This window comes from Procambarus clarkii, chromosome 47, assembly GCF_040958095.1.
Source record: "Procambarus clarkii isolate CNS0578487 chromosome 47, FALCON_Pclarkii_2.0, whole genome shotgun sequence".
NCBI lineage: Eukaryota > Metazoa > Arthropoda > Malacostraca > Decapoda > Cambaridae > Procambarus > Procambarus clarkii.
This window is the reverse complement of record NC_091196.1, coordinates 20,109,824-20,131,816: the sequence shown is the minus strand read 5'-3', so window position 1 is coordinate 20,131,816 and position 21,993 is coordinate 20,109,824. Positions and strand designations below refer to the sequence as shown.

Genomic DNA, 21,993 nt, shown 5'->3' with positions numbered 1-21,993 from the left:
AAAATAAACTTACCGGCGGAGTAAGTGGCTGAGCGGACTGAACACTGGACGCGTGTGATCCTGTGGTCCCGGGTTCGATCCCGGGCGCCGGAGAGAAACAACGGGCAGAGTTTCTTCCGCCCTGATGCGTCTATTACCTAGCAGTAAATAGATACCTGGGTGTTAGTCAGCTGTCACAGGCTGCTTCCTGGGGGTGGAGGCCTGGTCGAGGACCGGGCCGCGGGGACACTAAGCCCCGAAATCAACTCAAGATAACCTCAAGACCTAGCGTTTTAACACTACACTTATAAGAGAGTGTAGTGTTGAAACACTTATAGAAGGTTATCTTAAGGTTATCTTGAGATGATTTCGGGGCTTTTTTAGTGTCCCCGCGGCCCGGTCCTCGACCAGGCCTCCACCAATTTTACTGCTAGGTAACAGGGGAATAGGGTGAAAGAAACTCTGCCCATTGTTTCTCGCCGGCGCCTGGGATCGAACCCGGGACAACAGGATCACAAGTCCAGCGTGCTGTCCGCTCGGCCGACCGGCTCCCTTAAGGTTCCATGACTTTGCTGATAAAATAATGAAAATTGACACTTAGGAGAATAAGTGGCCCTGGTGACTGTGTTACCTCCGTGTGGAGGCTTCAGGAGCCTCGTCACAGCCCGAACTACAACTGGCCAGTGACCCAAGTCAGCCCTGGGGAATTAGGTCAACCATCAAGGTCAAGGAGATGTGTGGGAGGGTGCTCAAGCCTCGGGGGGGGGGGGGAGACTGGCTCCTGCCTGGCACTAGTGCCTGAGCAGTGGGTAGTTCACCCTTGTTATTGTTGTTGTTTAGATTTAGGTATTCAGAATGAAATGTCCATGTAGCACGGACTATGGTGAGCCCGTAATTGAGTTCGGTTATTCGCGATAACTTTGTTACTGTGATATTTGGGTCAAAGGTTTAAATAGAGGTGGGGGGGGGGGGTTCCTCCTTTTGCCCTGTTTCTTTTTTCGCTTCTGCTTTAGCGCACTGGTTTTAGTCTTTAGTTCAGCCTTCTCGGCTCTATCTTATATAGGAGCCGGTCGGCCGAGCGGACAGCACGCTGGACTTGTGATCCTGTGGTTCCGGGTTCGATCCCGGACCCCGGCGAGAAACAATAAGCAGGGTTTCTTTCACCCTATGCCCCTGTTACCTAGCAGTAAAATAGGTATCTGGGGTGTTAGTCAGCTGTCACGGGCTGCTTCCTGGGGGTGGAGGCCTGGTCGAGGACCGGGCCGCGGGGACACTAGAGCCCCGAAATCATCTCAAGATAACCTCAAGATATAGTGGTAATGGCTTTGCGCTCTCTCCTGATAGTTTCCTTCCCTTCTCAAGGTCTTGTCACTTTCTCACGGGCTCCCGGAGACCCCGGCCCTATAGTGATGATCCAGATAATGGGGGACCCCGGCCCTATAGTGATGATCCAGATAATGGGGGACCCCGGCCCTATAGTGATGATCCAGATAATGGGGGACCCCGGCCCTATAGTGATGATCCAGATAATGGGGGACCCCGGCCCTATAGTGATGATCCAGATAATGGGGGACCCCGGCCCTATAGTGATGATCCAGATAATGGGGGACCCCGGCCCTATAGTGATGATCCAGATAATGGGGGACCCCGGCCTTAGTAAGAGTGGAGGAATTAAATACGAAACTGCGACTGATTGGAAAGATCCGGCGGACGCTGGCAGCCATGACTCAGGCGGGGGAATGTATTATGGAGACTGGCCGGGGAGTGAGGGTCATGAGCGCCAAGTTGTTATAGATTCAGCTATTGGGAACAAAACGTTCCAAGTAGCACGGTCTATGGTGAGCCCGTTGTGGGGGCTCATCTGTCACAGTCATGTCTCCTGTGACATACCTGTCACAGGAGCGGGGCTGTAACTGTGGAGCGCCAGGATTTAGCAAGCAATATATACGCCACAGTCCGACCTACCGGGACCTCGGGGGAAATTATAACAACACAAAAGTCAACAAGGAGGAAATGTGCTGCAAATAATACAGGTGGGAGAGGAGGGAAGGTTGGACGCGCTCAAAAGTTCAGGTCCTCCGTAAGAAAGGAGGCGCTTAGAGGCGCGGCTCTAAGGTTGAGGTCTTAAGAGAAAGTCTGGAGTCTGGAGCCTCTAAGGTTGAGATCTTAGAGAAAGTCTGGAGTCTGGAGCCTCTAAGGTTGAGGTCTTAAGAGAAAGTCTGGAGTCTGGAGCCTCTAAGGTTAAGGTCTTAGAGAAAGTCTGGAGTCTGAAGCCTCTATGGTTGAGGTCCTCCCTCAAGAAGGAAAGTGGCGCTCAAGCGTCTAAGCCCTCCCGGGGAAGGATTGAGATCAGTCCAGAGACTTGGTGATGGGCGGAGCGGTAAGGCGTGCTCCGTACAGGCAACACAGCGAACAGGCTCCTGGCTGGATACATATCGACCTGCAAATTGTCGTTCATGGTTGTTGGTGGAGTACAGCCGCAACTATAAGGATAATTACGTTCCAATCTCTTACATATATTCATCGTGTGGCTCTTGTGTAGTAACAGTGCCAGACATGACCGCCACACAAGTATGCTGGCTGGTGATGACACTGTGTCAGTGACAAGTAGCTGACTCTTGCCACCAGTGAGGAAGGAAGGATACACAAGAGCCGGACTCACCAGATGAATCTGGGCTGAGTAAGGCTGAGTCCGGCACGGTAGCCAGCAGCTCCCACCAGCTGCTGCAAGGACAACACTTAAATTAGGCACCCAACGGGTATGTGGGTTGACACCATATATTAGGCTTCCTGTGCATACGGTATATACAGTCAAGTCATTTTATCGAGGGTTAAATGCCAATACCCTCGCCACATGCCTCATGAATTTATGGGGCTCGAACCCCCCTTCACAGAGGACTGGACACCCATATTAAATTATTCGCCCCTATTCACCCAGCAGTAATTGGGAACCTGGAAGTAAAGCGAATGACGGGTCGGGTTCCAGAGAAAATAACTAAGATGCGGCTTACTATGAGCTATGAGAGAATAAAGCTCTATAATCCTACTAACAGGAGACACAAGTCTTGCACTCTCTCTAACAGTTTGAGTTTACAAAACACTCAACATCTCTCTCCCCTTCATCCCTTGTGTGGCTTAGGGGTCACTCACTCCCTGGTTACTCCCCTCAGGCTTGTCACTCTCCCTCACTGGTCACCCTCCCAGCCCCCGGCCACACCCTCGCCTCTCCTCCACCTGTCCTTCACAACACTGCCCCTCCTGGAGCTCTTCACCAAAACATACGAAATATTTTGTTATGCTAATCGATTGAGGGTCTTGTTACGGGGGGGGGGGGTCTTGTCACGGACACTGGGGGGGGGGGGTATTGTCAAGGACACTGGGGAACATAATAGTAAAGTCAGTAGACGGGCCTCAAGAGCTAGAGCTCCTGTCCTATAGACACAACTAGATAAACGAGCGCGCGCGAGCACGCACGCACACACACGACGGTAATGAAGCTGACTTTTGTTAAAACACGTAAAATGAAGCCAAAGTGAAGAGGCCAGATTGGTGAGGAGGACGACCTTGAGGGTGGAGTCCTTCTCAAGAGAGCACTTGAGTATAAGACGAGGGTAAGTGTGTATACTCACCTATAAGTGCTTGCACAGTCCGGCTTTAGCTCTCTTGCCCCGCTTTTCCCGTTTTCAGTTGGTTAATACAGTGACTCTTCCTCGGTGGAACTCAACAAAATTGTTTTTGAAGCTGAGTACAGGTGTTGTTTCACAATATATTCATTTATCAAGTTTTATTTATTTGCAACTAGTGTGAGTGTGTGTGAGTGTGTGTGAGTGTGTGTGTGTGTGTGTGTGTGTGTGTGTGTGTGTGTGTGTGTGTGTGTGTGTGTGTGTGTGTGTGTGTGTGTGTGTGTGTGTGTGTGAGCTTCCCTATTTGTATTCAACTATTTGTGCTTGCGGGGGGTTGAGCTCTGGCTCTTTGGTCCCGTCTTTGAACTGTCAGTCAACTGGTGTACAGGTTCCTGAGCCTATTGGGCTCTATCATATCTACATTTGAAACTGTGTATGGAGTTTGCCTCAACCACATCACTGCCTAATGCATTCCATTTGTGTGAGTGTGTGTGTGTGTGTGTGTGTGTGTGTGTGTGTGTGTGTGTGTGTGTGTGTGTGTGTGTGTGTGTGTGTGTGTGTGTGTGTGTGTGTGTGTGCGTGTGTGTGTGTGTGTGTAACTACTCATGATCCTGGCACCTATTGTCATCTTAAACTGCTCCAACCGTCAACAACTGTTCCCAAAGAGACCTATTGCATGTTTTTCAACACCTGTGTTGCCGTAGCTTAAATCTTGTTCTCAAAATTGCAGATTTAACAAATTCCTTTTGTCGATTCCTGTGTAGTATTTTGCATGTAGTGATCATGTCTGCTCCTTGTGTCTTGTAGCTTCGGCATATTTAACGCTTCCAGCCCTCCCTCGCAGCTCTAGTTCAGTTCCTGAAGCCATTTAGCAACATGCCATTGTAACATTTCTAGCTGCTTTCTAGTTATTAATGTGTTTCTTGAGACAAGGTCACCACAAAGCAAATTCCAAGTTAATTCTCTAAAATGTCATGATTTTTTTTTTTTCAAGATTTCTCCGTGAATTTCAAATGAATGTTGACGTTTGCAACCATAGCGTAGGCTCCTCTCTCAGTACCGTGGATGGGGTCCTCTGGCGACTGTTTAGTCTCCAGAACCACCACCAGATCTTCCTGTCAGAGCATCTCGAGGTTATCTCGAGATGATTTTGGGGCTTTAGTGTCCCCGCGGCCCGGTCCTCGACCAGGCCTCCACCCCCAGGAAGCAGCCCGTGACAGCTGACTAACACCCAGGTACCTATTTTATTGCTAGGTAATAGGGGCATAGGGTGAAAGAAACTCTGCCCATTGTTTCTCGCCGGCGCCCGGGATCGAACCCGGGACCACAGGATCACTAGTCCAGCGTACTGTCCGCTCGGCCGACCGGCTCCCATAATATAGGTCATTAATATATTTTCACACAATATGAATGTTGAGTGTAGCCTAGTTTCCCCATGTACTCACCTATTTGTGCTTGCGGGGGTTGAGCTTTGGCTCTTTGGTCCCGCCTCTCAACAGTTCAATCAACTGGTGTACAGGTTCCTTGTGTGTGAGAGGTCGGGGGACGGGGGATATAGAGGGAGCAACAGTGACAGAGACTGTGTGAGGGAGGAGAACTGAGACGGGGTGACCTTGTCAGTGACAGGTTTCCTTGACGAGTTGACCTCTCGTCGTCCTTATGACCCCCTCCCCCCCCTCCCCTCCTGACCCCGAGCCCCGACTACCGTCTGCCTCACACACCCGATGACCGACAAATAAATGATTGCATAACCTCACATTTCAAAGCCGTGTATTGTCAGAACGTAAACACAGAGCTGGACATTCACAACTCTCTTTGGCGTGGGCGTTGTGTAATTGTGGGCGGGGGACTGGTAGAGGTGGGCGGGGGACTGACTGGTAGAGGTGGGCGGGGGACTGACTGGTAGAGGTGGGCTGGGGACTGGTAGAGGTGGGCGGGGGACTGGTAGAGGTGGGCGGGGGACTGACTGGTAGAGGTGGGCGGGGGACTGACTGGTAGAGGTGGGCGGGTGTTGGGTCAAGGAGGCTGAGAACATCAGAGCCACAAATACCAGAGTAAAGAAAGGTGAGAGCCGGGAGACCATCACCACCACCGACAGCTCCTTGAGGGATGGTCTTTACTTTCTTCCCCACTCCTCTTCCTTTCTCCCATTCCTCTTACTCTCTCCCTCTCCCCTTCCTCTCTCCCACTCCCCCTTCTCTCTCTCCCAGTCCACTTCCTCTCTCTCTCTCTCTCTCTCTCTCTCTCTGCCATGGCAAAATAATTTCTGGAGCAGTATTTACACTTGGCGAAAACTTGAGAGTGTTTGGCTGTGCCTCTTGTATTGTTACTCTTCATATTGTTTACGGTTCGCTCTTTAATTCTGACGCTCTTATTATATCAAAGATTCCGGAATAAAATTTTAGGATTAATTTATTTATAAGATTTGGTTAATGGCTTCAAATTTTATTTTTAAGAACGTCGTTGCTGGAACAGTATTTTTGTTTTGACAGAGTATGAGAGCTTTATCACCTGCTGCTTTCCGCTCAGTGGTGGGGGGAGGGGGGGGGAGGCGACCCCTGTGCTCAGTGCTGTGATCAAGTGCACTGAGCACTCCCGAGTCTTCCTCTCACCCCCCTACCCTGTGATCAATCTCCTGACCCTCTTGCTCAATGTTTGTGGCTCGTAATGTTCCTTTCTTTGCGCTTCCTTCCATTCTGTCTTCTTCCCCCGTCCTGTCTCTCCCCCTCTCTGTCCTTCCTGTCTATTTACTGCACACTTCATCACCACCGATGTAAGAGTTGCTGTTTTTCTTATATGTTTTTTTTTCATCTCTGTTTCTAACGATTCGAATACACTGTTTATTTCAAAATAATGACGTCATTTCCTAGTCATTTTGACAGTTTTCACAAGAATCTTCGCTGAGGAAAGTTAGGAAATACTGTCCCCGGCTTTCCTGCTTTGCTGAGAGATCCTGAAAAACTTTCTGACCAGTTATTTTATTTACTACCACAGACGTGGCCATACATTTACAATGCTAACCAGCATATATATACATTTTCTTCTGTCCTCCATGGACAGGGTTAGAGATCTGCTAAACATATAGTTCAGTCATTTATTGAACAACCAACCACAAAAGATGATTGTAGTGGTTTTTAAAATGCTAATCTAACCTACATAAGTACATAAATAAACAGATTTACGTCTATCCTACATAAACAGTGTTCGAGGTGCGTTTTTACATAGCGTCATTAATGTGCGTTTACAAACGTGGTCATGAGGGATAGTTTGAGGACGTAAGCTAGTATGAGGGATCGCTTGTGGTAGGACCTTCGATATGAAAAAACATACGAGGCATAATTTAAGATAAATAGGCATAATTTGGAGATCAATAACACCAAAAAACAATATAAAAAATATAGGTTTAAGCGACATACTGACAAACTCAAATAGCTGACGAAAATTGCCAGCTGGAAGAGCGGAAAAGTGTTGATTAGGAGCGAGAAAGTCAAATATTTTAAAGACTTGAAATCTTACAAACGAAGCTTCGCTCCTCAATAAGAAACCAAAAATGCTGCGAAGTCGATACCAGACTTTCCAGGAACTGCGTGTCATGGAAATTATTCAAGGTGTATGATTGACAGGAGGTTGACAGGAGGTTGACAGGTCAACTTCCCGTCCAAGGAGAGCTGACTGTGGCGAGGTCCGGGCATCCCAGAGTCGCCGGCCGGTAATAACTGGTACATCTGCGCCCGCCGTATTAGCTGCATCTGTCACCCATATCTCCGTCACTCCATCTCCCATCCCCCTGTCAATCCGTCACTCACACTGCTCCCCCCCCACCCCCTCCCCCGCCCGTTAGGTCCACAACCTGATAAAGCTGCCTGAGCGTATCGCCAATATTTACTTCGTAGCGCCGCCGTCAACGTTCTCGAAGTCCTCCTTCGTCTTTTCCCGCCAACGTCCTCCTTCGTCAGTTTAACGCGCGCAGATAGATGCCTTGTCGCAGGAGGGCATTGATGCCTCGACTGCATCAATGCACCTGAGGCTCTAAATCATACCAAGCAGGGTTTTATAAAAATTGAGGTAAATGGAACGAAGCTTTGGACGCTTGGCCTGAAGATAAGTAGCTGAAGAGTAAGAGTGTAGGGGTAGGGAGGGGGGGGGGAAGTGGTTCGGCAAGGAAACTGGAGGCGCCTCGGGATGTATTGAGTCAAAGTGGTTACTGTAGTGAGCACCCTCTCTTTACCCGTGTGCCCAGTAGTATACAAGTGTTTGGGTGAAGATGGAACGCGCAATTCCGTGCAACAATAGAGTCTTTCCTTCTAATTTTAAGTGTCATTCAACAGTGTTTCATTTTCGGGTTGCATATGTTCGCGAGAGATGAAGTGTTGTCGTTTTGTGTTGACTTTACGTCCTGCAAAAATATGTTATCATTTCAGTCAGACGCGGTATCGGAGGGGGAGGGGAGGGGGGGGGGAAGGGGAGGAGTTTGAGTGCTTATCTGGTCGTCAGGAACCAATCCGTCTTCATTCCTCGAGTCTGTTTACACCTTGACAACTAGCTGTCAGCGACTCGTATGTCACCTGTCACCTGTCGAGGGAGAGAGCTGTGGGTAGAGGCGGGGAGAGGTACGGATTGGAGAGGGGGTCTGCCTCTCTTTACAACTCCTTCCACACACGTGTCACCACAACTCCCTCCACAGGTGTGTCACCACAACTCCCTCCACAGGTGTGTCACCACAACTCCCTCCACAGGTGTGTCACAACTCCCTCCACAGGTGTCCATATACCCCGTGAAGACCTCCACAACACAGCTCCACACCATTTCGTCTCAGAGACCAGCAGTACTGGGAAAACAACATCATCCTCTCCCTCTCTCTCCCTCTCTCTCTCTCTCTCTCTCTCTCTCTCTCTCTCTCTCTCTCTCTCTCTCTCTCTCTCTCTCTCTCTCTCTCTCTCAACGTACCCGAATGTGATGGTCTGTTGTAATTTTCCCTCAGTGGCGGCACTTCACACAATAAAGCCCGCACATGATATTGTTATCACCCGCCCCCCCCCCCACCCGTCCACGCCCCACCCGGGCCTCCGGCAGCGTCCGCAGCTCCGTGTGAACGGCTCACACGGGCCACCTGCGTTTTCCTTGGCTTCCATTATCCCTTTGTCAGTGTTAAATGGGTGTGTGAATGTGGCCGTTCTTGGTTACGATGAGGTGTATGTGGTTCTTGGTCAAGATGGGTTGTTAGGGAATTGGTACGTGTGGTGGTCATGGTGTACAATGGTCGTGGTGTGCAATGGTCGTGGTGTGTAATGGTCGTGGTGTGCAATGGTCGTGGTGTGCAACGGTCGTGGTGTACAATGGTCGTGGTGTGCAATGGTCGTAGCGTACAATGATCGTGGTGTACAATGGTCGTGGCGTGCAATGGTCGTAGCGTACAATGATCGTGGTGTACAATGGTCGTGGCGTGCAATGGTCGTGGCGTGCAATGGTCGTAGCGTACAATGATCGTGGTGTACAATGATCGTGGCGTGCAATGGTCGTGGCGTGGTCGTGGCGTGCACTGTTAAAACAGTATAATTGGACAAGCTTCCCCGCCCCCCCACCAAACCTCCCCCTGGGCCATATATAGCCTGATTTTTGCGAAGTCCATCTACATGATTGATGAGGGAATAGTTACGTTGATGGCAGAGTGGCGCGATAGCCTAATGTATTGATACAGTGATACAATACCGTTTTGGTATAGAGATACAATATATACTGGTGCAGTAATATAATAATGTATTGGTACACTGATACAATAATGCACGATACAACAATATATATATATATGTATATAAAATATATATATTGATTTATTTATTTTCCTTCCACCCCTCCGCACTCGCAATCTCCCTCTCTCTTTCTTCCTTTCTCTCTTTCCCTTCTCGCTCTCTATATCTCTTTATCTCTGACTGAGCCACTACCAGAATATTCAGCTTGTAAACTCCGTGACAAACCTCTAAGTCATCCACTTGAACACTGTATTATTGTGAATGTGAAACCGTAAAAAGATTTTAAACCCTCTTGATCTATTGTACCACCAACTGTGTAACTATTTCATTGAATCTGGTGTACTGGACGACATCCTAACAATTTATCCTAAATTCGCTTGTCCATTTTAAAGAATGAAGAAATTGTTTATGTATGTTTTAAGTTGTATGTCTTATGAATCCATCCCTGGCTGTGTGTGGCAGTGTGTGATAGAAAGTTGGATTCACAAATTCGTAAAATAAAACATGTGTAGTCTAATGTAGTTGATTGTAACCCATGATATATATGTGTGCTTCAGCCTACAGTTTAGACCTATTGTCTCGTGTATGATCCTCTGTCCTGTGTGACAGTCAATACCAGCATTATCCTCACTCTAATAAGACCTAATTTAATTACACAGATTAGACAAAATTGAAATAAATTTTGTCAGGAAAGATACTAAATAATAATTTATCTCTGACAACGTAATATTACAAAAAGATAAAAAATGACTCAAAAACTGAACGGATTCCCGGTTTCAGACTTCATAAAATTCACAGTAGGAGTCGGAAGTTGTTAAAAGGTAGCAATGTGTTCGACCCCCGACCCCAGCCTGTGATAGTGACACACCCCAGACGTGTCATCTTGAAAACTTGGGGTGAAGCATTTATGAAGTACCCCAAGCATCTAGCCTTCAATTGTGGACAGATAGACTCATTCTCGTTTTCACTCATATATGCAAAAAATTACACTTTAAACCCTCTTTAGAACTTTATATAAATTATTATTATCATCCTTATTATTATTATATTAAAGCGGCAAAGATTATTCTTAACAATACGTGTATTTAAGGGGGAACTGAACTGCACGGAGAGATTACAGAGATTACTGCCAAGTCTTGCACGAGTCCTTTGTTATCATACCGCACAGCGTATGATAACAAAGTCGCTATTGTATATCGATATCTGATCATTATTACGCGTGTAGAGCCGGACTTGGCACATCCTCGTGGCCCGCCAGCCATTGTTGCAGGCACAGTGCACAATGTTGCCCAAGCACTCAATGAAAACTGTTGACGGAATAATGACATTTGTCCAGGGGAACATGGCGCTGCTTTGTCCCGTCCCGGGCCACGGGGAAAATATTATCCCGCTCTTCTAAAAGAGACAATCGCAGCCATGCTCGGTGAAGTTGTAACACTAGCGGGCTGCTGCCTCCACTGGTGCCTCTGGTTGACACAGTCAGTGTCAAGAGAGGGCTGCTGCCTCTACTGGTGCCTCTGGTTGACACCGTCAGTGTCAAGAGAGGGCTGTTCTCTCCACTGGTGCCTCTGGTTGACACCGTCAGTGTCAAGAGAGGGCTGTTCTCTCCCCTGGTGCCTCTGGTTGGCACCGTCAGTGTCAAGAGAGGGCTGCTGCCTCCCTGATGCCTCTGGTTGACACCGTCAGTGTCAAGAGAGGGCTGTTCTCTCCACTGGTGCCTCTGGTTGACACCGTCAGTGTCAAGAGAGGGCTGCTGCCTTCCCTGATGCCTCTGGTTGACACCGTCAGTGTCAAGAGAAGGCTGCAGCCTCCACTGGTGCCTCTGGTTGACACCACCATCACCCGCTACCAAAGTGTGGAGGATCACCTCCAGGAACGCGAAATACCAGCAGGATCACCACACCACCACAAACACACCACCATAATCACCACAAGAAACACCGCAAGCATCACATCATGAGCAACAGCAGCACAATCACCACTAGGAACCAAGCCAACACCATCACCAAGATCACCACCAAACACACTACCAGGATCACCAATATGAACACCAGCAGTTACATCACCAGGGGGACTCTACCTGGCACACCTGATCCACCAAACTCACCACGGTATATGGCATCAGAAATGGCGCCCAAGTTCACTACCAGAAATACTAGGCACATCACAATACTCAGCCTCAACCACTTAAATCAGCAACACTACCAGTGATACTCTTCCTACTACTACTACTATCACCTTCCCTGACGCCTCCTCCATGCCTCCAGCTACACACAACAACCTGGCTGACCTCTTTAATACATTCACCCTCCATAGTTACCACCAGCGCGTCCTGCTGGTGAATACACAGTACGCGGAAGCGCATAACATGTTTACATCTTGACAAGGCCAAGTCTTTCCTCTCCAGGGAGACATCGTGAGAGTTCTGTTGTCACTCGCACACTGCTCATTTCCGCCTTGTAACATCTGTTTCCGGGTGCTTGTACCGTGTTCTCCCTCCTACTGCTTGCTTGTGTGTGTGTGTGTGTGTGTGTGTGTGTGTGTGTGTGTGTGTGTGTGTGTGTGTGTGTGTGTGTGTGTGTGTGTGTGTAAAGTTTGTTGGTAGTGTTTGTTGGTAGTGTTGGTAATGTTTGTTGTGGGGAGCAAAAATGTTAGGTGTCTTTGCCTTTATTCAGATGCCATGAGGAGCAGTCACAGCCAACCCCTGGCTTTATGAAGCCAAGACACACACACACACACACACACACACACACACACACACACACACACACACACACACACACACACACACACACACACACACACACACACACAGGGCCGGTGGCTGTGCGAACAGCACGCTTGATACGTAGTCATGTGGACCGGGGTACGATTCCCGGGGCCGACAGAAACAAATGGTCAGAGTTTCTTTCACCTTGATGCCCCTGTTACCTAGCAGTAAATAGGTACCTGGGAGTTAGACAGCTGTTACGGACTGCTTCCTGGGGTGTGTGGGAAAAAAAAAAGTAGTTAGTACACAGTTGGTTGACTGACAGTTGAGAGGCGGGCCGAAAGAGCAGAGCTCAACCCCCGCATGCACAACTAGATTAATTCACACACGTGTCCCGGGTCTTGGTCTTGTGCTGGTCTTGGACACGGGTCCAAGACCAGTACAGTAAGCCAGGTACAGTAAAGGAACCAGGCAGGTGAAAGACTTGCCGCCTCTCCGAACATCAGTAAAGTCCCCCTGAACATTATGTACACCAGTACATATGTACTGGTGTACTTGTGTACCATATGTACTTGTGACACCAGGAGAGGCTACTGGGCCAGGTGACGCTGACGTCAGCACGTCTCGGGGGGATTACCTAAGTTCACGATAGAATTTCATCATCTTAACTTTGGGAACGTGATAAAGGTTTCCTTTGTTTAGGAGGACTGTCGCTGCCCACGAAGGTCAGTGTCTTGCGTACGTTATTCTTGGTGTTATTGAGATAATCCACCAGGGCTGTGAGGTGGAAGCGAACCTGCGACCAAGGCATTGCCACCCGCATTACCACTGGACCACTAGGACTTGTCATATAACCGGATTTCAGTAGAAATCCGCTTGTATTACTTTTACAAGTCGGTGGTGGTCCAGTGGTGGAGTAGGCGGCTTGGCAATGCCTTGGTCGCAGGTTCGAGCCCACCTTATAGTCCCTGGTGGATTATCTCATTGATATATATCACGTTAGTGTGATTTCTGTGTTATTGATGTTATTATTGTTATTTATATGGTTGTTATTCAGTGTTTCTTCGGTCCGAGGGGAAGTTTATTCCCCTCTTTGTGTAGTAGTTGTGCGTAGCGTCCTGGTGACCTGTCGGCTCCTGACCCCAAGACCTGGCTGTGTTGACTGTCCCCGGCCCATCCCTCTCCCTCCCACACCCATCCCTCATCCTTCCGGCCCATCCCTCTCCCTCCTACACCCATCACTCATCCTCCCGGCCCATCCCTCTCCCTCCTACACCCATCCCTCATCCTTCCGGCCCATCCCTCTCCCTCCCACACCCATCCCTCATCCTTCCGGCCCATCCCTCTCCCTCCTACACCCATCACTCATCCTCCCGGCCCATCCCTCTCCCTCCTACACCCATCCCTCATCCTTCCGGCCCATCCCTCTCCCTCCCACACCCATCACTCATCCTTTCGGTCCATCCCTCTCCCTCCTACACCCATCCCTCATCCTTCCGGCCCATCCCTCTCCCTCCCACACCCATCCCTCATCCTCCCGGCCCATCCCTCTCTTCCTTTCGTGTTATCTTTATATTTAGCTCCCCCATTTCCTGCCTGGCTCCCTCACCACTACCTGCTCCTCCCTGGCACTCTAGCAGCGTGGTGAGGGCCGGGGTGCTGAGGGACGTGAGGGCCGGGGTGGTGAGGGGCGTGTACAAGCAGTGACCGTCCAGGCCAACACGGTAAGACACTCTCCAGCTTACCAGTCTTCCCTGTAAGCAGCTCCAAGGCTCCTCTGGGCTCCTGGTAAACTCACACGGAACACACCCGCTAATTCCTCGACAGAGACGCCTTCAAGGGGGCTGTATTCCCTTTCTTAATCAACAAAGTGACTGTAAAAGACAAAACACTATCACTTGTGAAGTGTGTGTGTGGGGGATGGGGATGGGACACGCGGGTGAACTCGTCTCTCAAGCCTTTTAAAAAACAATGGCTACCATTTAGCCTTTTGTATCTGATTCATATTTAAATCTCTTGACGTTAGTGTTCGCCATCACTTTTGCTCTTGAAAGTTTGAATGGACTTTTCTATTTGTCCTTGCTGGGGTTGAAGTTTAGCTCCTGGGCAGCATGCTCACCGCCTCTTGCAGCTTTTTCCGTTTCAAAATTGTATCAACTGTTATGCATGAAACTATTCAAAACAAATTTGTTCCTGTCTTAAAAGTGTTTATTTTTCAGAGTACTTATGCCTCCGAAGTCTATTAAATAGCTACTATGTCCCTCAAACTAATTAGACCCTTGCATAAGATAGCTCAAGGACGGCCTCTTGAAGCCGGTCGACTCGTTATCTAGAGCTGTGATAAATTGTATAACAAGTCGACACCCTTGAGGTACCTCAGGGTGTTCTTCAAGACGTCTAACCTATGTGGGAAATTTTACCCACTATATCTATATTATCATCTAAGAAATGTATTATTTCTATACTATATCTAGATCATAACAAAATCATATCAGAATCATATTAAAATCATATCAGAATCACTATAGATTCATTATACATCTTGATCCTAGATGACAATGTCACTATGATCACGTACACCATAGGGCCCTATGGTGTACGCTGGGCCAAAGTCACGTAGGCCTACGTGACTTTGTGCATGATCTCTCAAGGATCCAGAAGCTTCTAAAAGGATTTCTTAATTAAAAACTATTGGAACATTAATTCAATATCCGGTAGGGATTATATCGAATCATTAATAAGAATCAGTAGTACTATCAAGTACTACTTATAATCTTTATATCCTATATCTAATTATATTATAATCACATCTTATCTCAATCATATGTCTAGACAGTAAAAATAGTCAATCGAAGGCTACCGTGCTCAAGGAGCATAGGGAGAGGGGGGGGGGGACGATGGCTGGGACAGAAGCGCCCACCACACCCCGAGGGACAACGCGTGTGTTTACAAAACAGTGAACAAGTGTATTGCAGCGAACGTTACTTAGCTCAGGACCCCTTATCGAACACACAGATATCACACTAATGTGATGCATCAAATGAACAAATCCACAAGGGCAAGTCTGTCTGTCGGTTATAGAGCGAGGCAACGCATCATATTTCAGTAAGTTTATTAATATTGTAGTGCAGCAGTTGAATCTTCATCCAAGCACAAAACCTCATGAGTGTCCATTGTGTGGGAAAAGATTCAATCAGGCTGACTGAACCCAGCTTTGCATAAAGATTACTGAGAGGGAGGTGCTCAACACGGTGCAAGACACTGAGGTGACCCAATAAAAAATCTAAATTATATTTTCTTACTATGTTGTAAAATATTAAGGACTAATATCGGCAAAAAAAATCACAGTTTGCCCATAATATGTTGATGACGTCAAAGAAAATAGTTAATCATCTGTTATTGGGCCTATTGAGTGCCTAATGAGTTTACAAATAATTTAGGGACTGAAAAGCACTTGCAGAAGGTTATGCAAATTATTGGTTGGGTGTGAGGGAAGGTCGACGACCCTTTCCACCTCGCCACCAGCTGCCAGTAACCCCTTCCACCCTACCACCAGGTGCCAGTAACCCTTCCACCCCACCACCAGCTGCCAGTAATCCTCCCACCCCACCACCAGCTGCCAGTAACCCTTCCACCTCACTACCAGCTGCCAGTAACACCTTCCACCTCACCACCAGCTGCCAGTAACCCTTCCAGCTCACTACCAGCTGCCAGTAACCCTCTCACCTCACCACCAGCTGCCAGTAGGGACAGCGGTAAATGACTCAGTCTGACTCCAAGGTCAAAGCCCCAGAGGCCGTACTGTGGAGGAGAGACACTGTCTGCTTTAAGGGAGAGAGGGAGTGTGTGTGTGTGTGTGTACTCACCTATTTGTGCTTGCGGGGGGGGGGGGGGTTGAGCTCTGGCTCTTTGGTCCCGCCTCTTAACTGTCAATCAACCGGTGTACAGGTTCCTGAGCCTGCTGGGCTCTATCATATCTACACTTGAAACACACGCACACACAGTGTGTGTATGTGTGTTTAGAGAGACTGTGACTGTCTTTGCTCACTCAGGCAAAGTTGTCAATTGACTGTCAACCTGAGTACGACATCATTCCCCCCCCTTGTTCCCCTGACCCCCCCCCCCATGAATTCAAGAACAGAAATGGCCGTTCCTCATCCAAAAAATATATATTCATACGAACGCGCCTCGTAAATAAGGAGGTGTGAGGCTGTGTAAGAGAAGACGAGGGTGTCATCTGAAACTGGAGGTAAATTACCTTCCGAACTCCAGATTCAGTGGCCACACCTGGCCACTGACTCTGTGGCCAGATGTGGCCACACCTGGTGTAAGGGTACACTTCCTATACGTTCACACATGTGGCTCGAGTGTCGAATTTGCAGTCACGTTATTGCATACTTCGTACACAACTCTTGGGTGTAATTAATGTACTAGATAATGTCGTTATGGAGCAGATGTGATGATCCAGCTGACTGTGATGGCAGTTGAGGGAGTTATCAGGAGGGATGACTATCCACACTTCACTTTTAAATCACTAAAACATAACCCTACGCCTGGGGCTCGATACCTGCAGCGTAACGAAGCTAACTGCCTATATTAATTACAACCTTCCTTCCCTAATTAATATCAATTTCGTCTTCATTAACTGCCCCATTACACACCCTCTCGAGCAGGGGCGGCGGATGTGCAACACAACACACACAGCAAATATGTGCATGAATCACACACACACAGCAAATGTGTACATAATTCACACACACACAGCAAATGTGTACATAAATCACACACACACAGCAAATGTGTACATAATTCACACACACACAACAAATGTGTACATAAATCATACACACACACAGCAAATGTGTACACAAATCACACACACACAGCAAATGTGTACATAAATCACACACACAGCAAATGTGTACATAATTCACACACACACAGCAAATGTGTACATAAATCACACACACACAGCAAATGTGTACATAATTCACACACACACAGCAAATGTGTACATAAATCACACACACACAGCAAATGTGTACATAATTCACACACACACAGCAAATGTGTACATAAATCACACACACACAGCAAATGTGTACATAATTCACACACACACAGCAAATGTGTACATAATTCACACACACACAGCAAATGTGTACATAATTCACACACACACAGCAAATGTGTACATAAATCACACACACACAGCAAATGTGTACATAATTCACACACACAGCAAATGTGTACATAAATCACACACAAAGCAAATGTGTACATAAATCACACACACACAGCAAATGTGTACATAATTCACACACACACAGCAAATGTGTACATAAATCACACACACACAGCAAATGTGTACATAAATCACACACACAGCAAATGTGTACATAATTCACACACACACAGCAAATGTGTACATAAATCACACACACACAGCAAATGTGTACATAATTCACACACACACAGCAAATGTGTACATAAATCACACACACACAGCAAATGTGTACATAATTCACACACACACAGCAAATGTGTACATAATTCACACACACACAACAAATGTGTACATAATTCACACACACACAGCAAATGTGTACATAAATCACACACACACAGCAAATGTGTACATAATTCACACACACAGCAAATGTGTACATAAATCACACACAAAGCAAATGTGTACATAAATCACACACACACAGCAAATGTGTACATAATTCACACACACACAGCAAATGTGTACATAAATCACACACACACAGCAAATGTGTACACAAATCACACACACAGCAAATGTGTACATAAATCACACACACAGCAAATGTGTACATAAATCACACACACACACACACACACAGCAAATGTGTACATGAATGACAAGGTTTCCACATAATGCTCGCCCTTATACAGAGGCCGGAGTACGACCCAGCGGCACCCAGCCTGTACTCATTAATGTGTGCACAGCTACACGCCCCCTCTCCCCTCCCCTTCACCTTTACCTACACACGTCAAGCTGCAGCTCACCAACGTCATTATCATGCGTGTGAGTTAACAAGATGTTGCGGTACACAATAAACGAAGCTTATCCTTCATGACCCGTCGCTATGTGGAGCAGGAACCTGAGGGCTGTGTGTGGGAGTCGGTGGAGGAGACACGAGGCGTACACACGCACATGTGTATGTACTAAGGGGCCCTCATTCAACACCCTCCAACAACGAGCACTCCAACACTGGGCCCCCTCCAACACTGGGCCCTTCAACACTGGGCTCTCCAACACCAGAGCCCCCAACGCCAGAACGAGCTCCGCCTCAGATTGGACTGCCACTACATTACTGGATACGGGGAAAGAGGGAATTGCGTACTGTACTCTTCCGGAGAATTGCTTTTTTTACTTATTATCCCATGGTTTATCAAGCCTCTCGCTTGTGGCAGTTGATAAGAACCAACCAACTGCGTCTTAAACATTTAGGACGACCACAAATGAGTATCTCCTTGGCATCACAACCTCCACCCTTCAAGGGCGCCGTGTTGCAAGAGGCGATACCCGATCGCCGCCCCTCAACGACTGCTTTGGCTGACGCCTCGGCCAACGACCCCTCGGTTAGCAATGTCCTAGGGACCTAGGCCCCCTAACAAGGGGTCGTGAACGCGATCTTAGCAATTTATCTCGAGAAACTGTCCACGGCCCCTTAACTACCCCCCTCTAACGACCACCTCCCGAACGCCTGGGGTTGTGTTGACGAACTGACGCCACAGCATTAACCTCGCTATATATATATACAGTCAAACACAGTTGAAGTTTGGTTACTGGCGTGATACATGAGGTAGTTATGATGTGAGATATTGCCTGGCATAACCCTTCAGTAGACGCCAGCCTTACCTTCCATAAACACATTATTGATGGCAGTCAACATTACCAGGATTATGAGAGGTGTTCACAGTAGACGGAGTAACATTATGAGAGGTGTTCACAGTAGACGGAGCATGATTATGAGGAGAAGAGACATAGATGACGGTGACAGAATGCAAAGTTTTAGAGATAATTACTACAAGACACAAGTGAGGACACGTAGCACTCAGCGACCAAGAGGTGGACGGGTGAGGGGGCTTATGAGATCAAGCTCGACCCCTGTAAGCACACACACACATACACACACACACACACACACACACACACACACACACACACACACACACACACACACACACACACACACACACACACACACGCACGCACGCACGCACGCACGCACGCACGCACACACACACACACACACACGTCACCTGCCACTACACCTTTAACTGCTGATCTCTCCCTCAGCCAAACTCTACCTCCCCCAACCCCATCCCTCACCCCTCCCTCACCTCTACCCCAGTCCCCTCATCTCTACCCCCTATCCTTCACCACTGGCGGTGATCTGTATTTCAACCCCTCGTGGGGCACCATCATTATCATGTGTACAGGTTAGATATCATTGTTAGTGTGGCCATTCCCGCAATGTGATAAGGACCTTTTGTGCACTCTTTGGTCGTTTTTGCGCTACCGCTCACAGGTCTGAAGACCTACGAAATTGTTTATAAAATTAAACTGCCATGATTGAGGAATGATTCTTATCTTGAGGTTATCTTGAGATGATTTCGGGGCTTAGTGTCCCCGCGGCCCGGTCCTCGACCAGGCCTCCACCCCCAGGAAGCAGCCCGTGACAGCTGACTAACTCCCAGGTACCTATTTACTGCTAGGTAACAGGGGCATCAGGGTGAAAGAAACTCTGCCAATTGTTTCTCTCCGGCGCCCGGGATCGAACCCGGGACCACAGGATCACGCGTCCAGTGTTCTGTCCGCTCAGCCACCGGCTCCAGGTTATCTTCAGATGATTTCGGGACTAAGCGTCCCTGCGGCCCGGTCCTCGACCAGGCCTCCTTTTCGTTACACCCCCCCTTAGGAAGCAGCCCGTAACAGCTGTCTGACGCCCCAGGTACCTATTTACTGCTAGGTGAATATCAGCATCAGGGTGAAAGAAACTCTGCCTATTTGTTTCCGCCTCCAACGGGGATCGAACCCGGAACCTTAGGATTACGAATCCCGAGCGCTGTCCCCTCAGCTGTCAAGCCCCTAGAGGCATGATGTAGAGGCTTCGTAAGTGGTGCGTAGATGCTTGACGATTCCTGGCCTTGGTCTCCATTCAGGACATTGTTATAACAGACCAATTTCATCTACTAGGAATGTCATCAATCAAGTCCACATTCCCCATGCATCACCAACAGATCAGTGGAACAGAAGAATTCGTCTAGGAGAATTTAATAGAAAAAAATTCTGCATTTTGTTACATTTTGAAAATAAATTGACGGCTATTCAGAACCCCGTAATACCCCTAAATTCCAGACAATTGTGTACCCTGGAGATAAATTTGATATCTCTCATGCTGTTGTGTGTGGCAAAATGTATCAGGATGTACTTACCCACTTCTCTCTCCCGGTGGCCGAATCCACCGTCTCTGTGATGAGACAAAACACTTATATAAGTCACAGCTTTAATAACATCAATATAATATATGCCGCGTGTTTGACTAGAATGATTTAAGCATTAAATACATTAAGTAATCATTCCTACATTTCCTCCTCCCCCGAGAAACTTCTCAAACGACCACCATGAACAGTTGTTTGTCTTGGTGGTTCATTAACTACCCTTAACAAGCGGTATACTCACAGAGAGGTTAACCACCGCTTCTCGCGGTATACTCACCGAGTTTACTTTGGTCTTGAACTATGTTCAGGGTTAAAGTATTCTTGCTGTGTAGTTAGTAAGCGAAGCTTAGTCAGTATTGGTCTAATACACCTGCCGGGATTGGTATAGGCCTTAATACACCTGCCGGGATTGGTATAGGCCTTAATACACCTGCCGGGATTGGTATAGGCCTTAATACACCTGCCGCGGAAGATGGGATTGAAGCACAACACCAAACCATTTAACCATATATATATTATATATATATATAATCAGGCTCAGTGGGTTGTAGTTGATGGACTGAAACTGGGCCTCTCGATCAATTTTCCCCTGATTGCTGAGGTGATCCAGTGAGTGGACTGGTCAGAGACCGGGCCGCGGGGACGTTGATCCTCGGAACCAAGAAAAGGGTAAGGGGGAAGGTGACGGTTCACTGTTACGGGTCTCTGCCTCCTTGTCAGGTGCGGTCACGCCCACACGGTGGGTCACGCCCACACGGTGTGATCACGCCCACACGGTGGGTCACGCCCACACGGTGTGATCACGCCCACACGGTGGGTCACGCCCACACGGTGGGTCACGCCCACACGGTGGGTCACGCCCACACGGTGGGTCACGCCCACACGGTGGGTTCGATAATGATGAATTATGGCATTTTTACGAGCCTTGGCCTAGATTCACTAAGCACCATGTAGCTCCTCGTAAGTAGTTACATCACGAAGGTTGTTAGGAAGGAAGCCTGAAGGTATTCTCCTATACCTGATTCACCTTTTATGCAATTTTTTTTAAGGACTTTGTTGTACTAGTTCAACTTTGCGTCAATAGAGGGGCAATAACTTTTCCATTGGACCAATCATTTAGCTAATCACAGTGCCGTCTCCCCTGGAGAACTGGCCAATCACATGCATCTTAAGTTGGTTCATGTTATTCAACAACATTTGTTTCATTCGTATATACCGGGAGGCTTACCGGGATGCTCGGTGTATATATGGAGTTTACATTAGTTTACATTAGCCCTTAACTATGTACAGCTGACCAGGAATTAAGCTCTTGTGGATTTTTTCCTTGTTGTCTCCAACCCTTTCCAACACCGCCCACGGGATGGGTATGGGGTGCATAATAAAGAAATTGAATTGCCTCCGTAGGCAGTTGGGTTATTGTGCACCCCATTGCCATTCTGTGAGCGGTAGCGCA

General features: G+C 47.8%; 1 protein-coding gene across 5 annotated transcripts in view; it reads left to right on the top strand.

Moving 5' to 3' along the window:
* Positions 1–21,993, top strand: part of LOC123762961 (synaptotagmin-15) — a 140,213-nt gene that overhangs the window by 83,724 nt on the left and 34,496 nt on the right. Inside the window, exon 1 of one of the 5 annotated variants that reach the window (XM_045749820.2) lies at positions 13,671–13,786. The exons of the other annotated variants lie outside the window; for them this stretch is intronic. The gene's annotated coding sequence lies outside the window, so the exon portion shown is untranslated. Of the gene's footprint in view, positions 1–13,670; positions 13,787–21,993 lie in introns of those variants that run through there. 5 annotated transcript variants of the gene reach the window in all.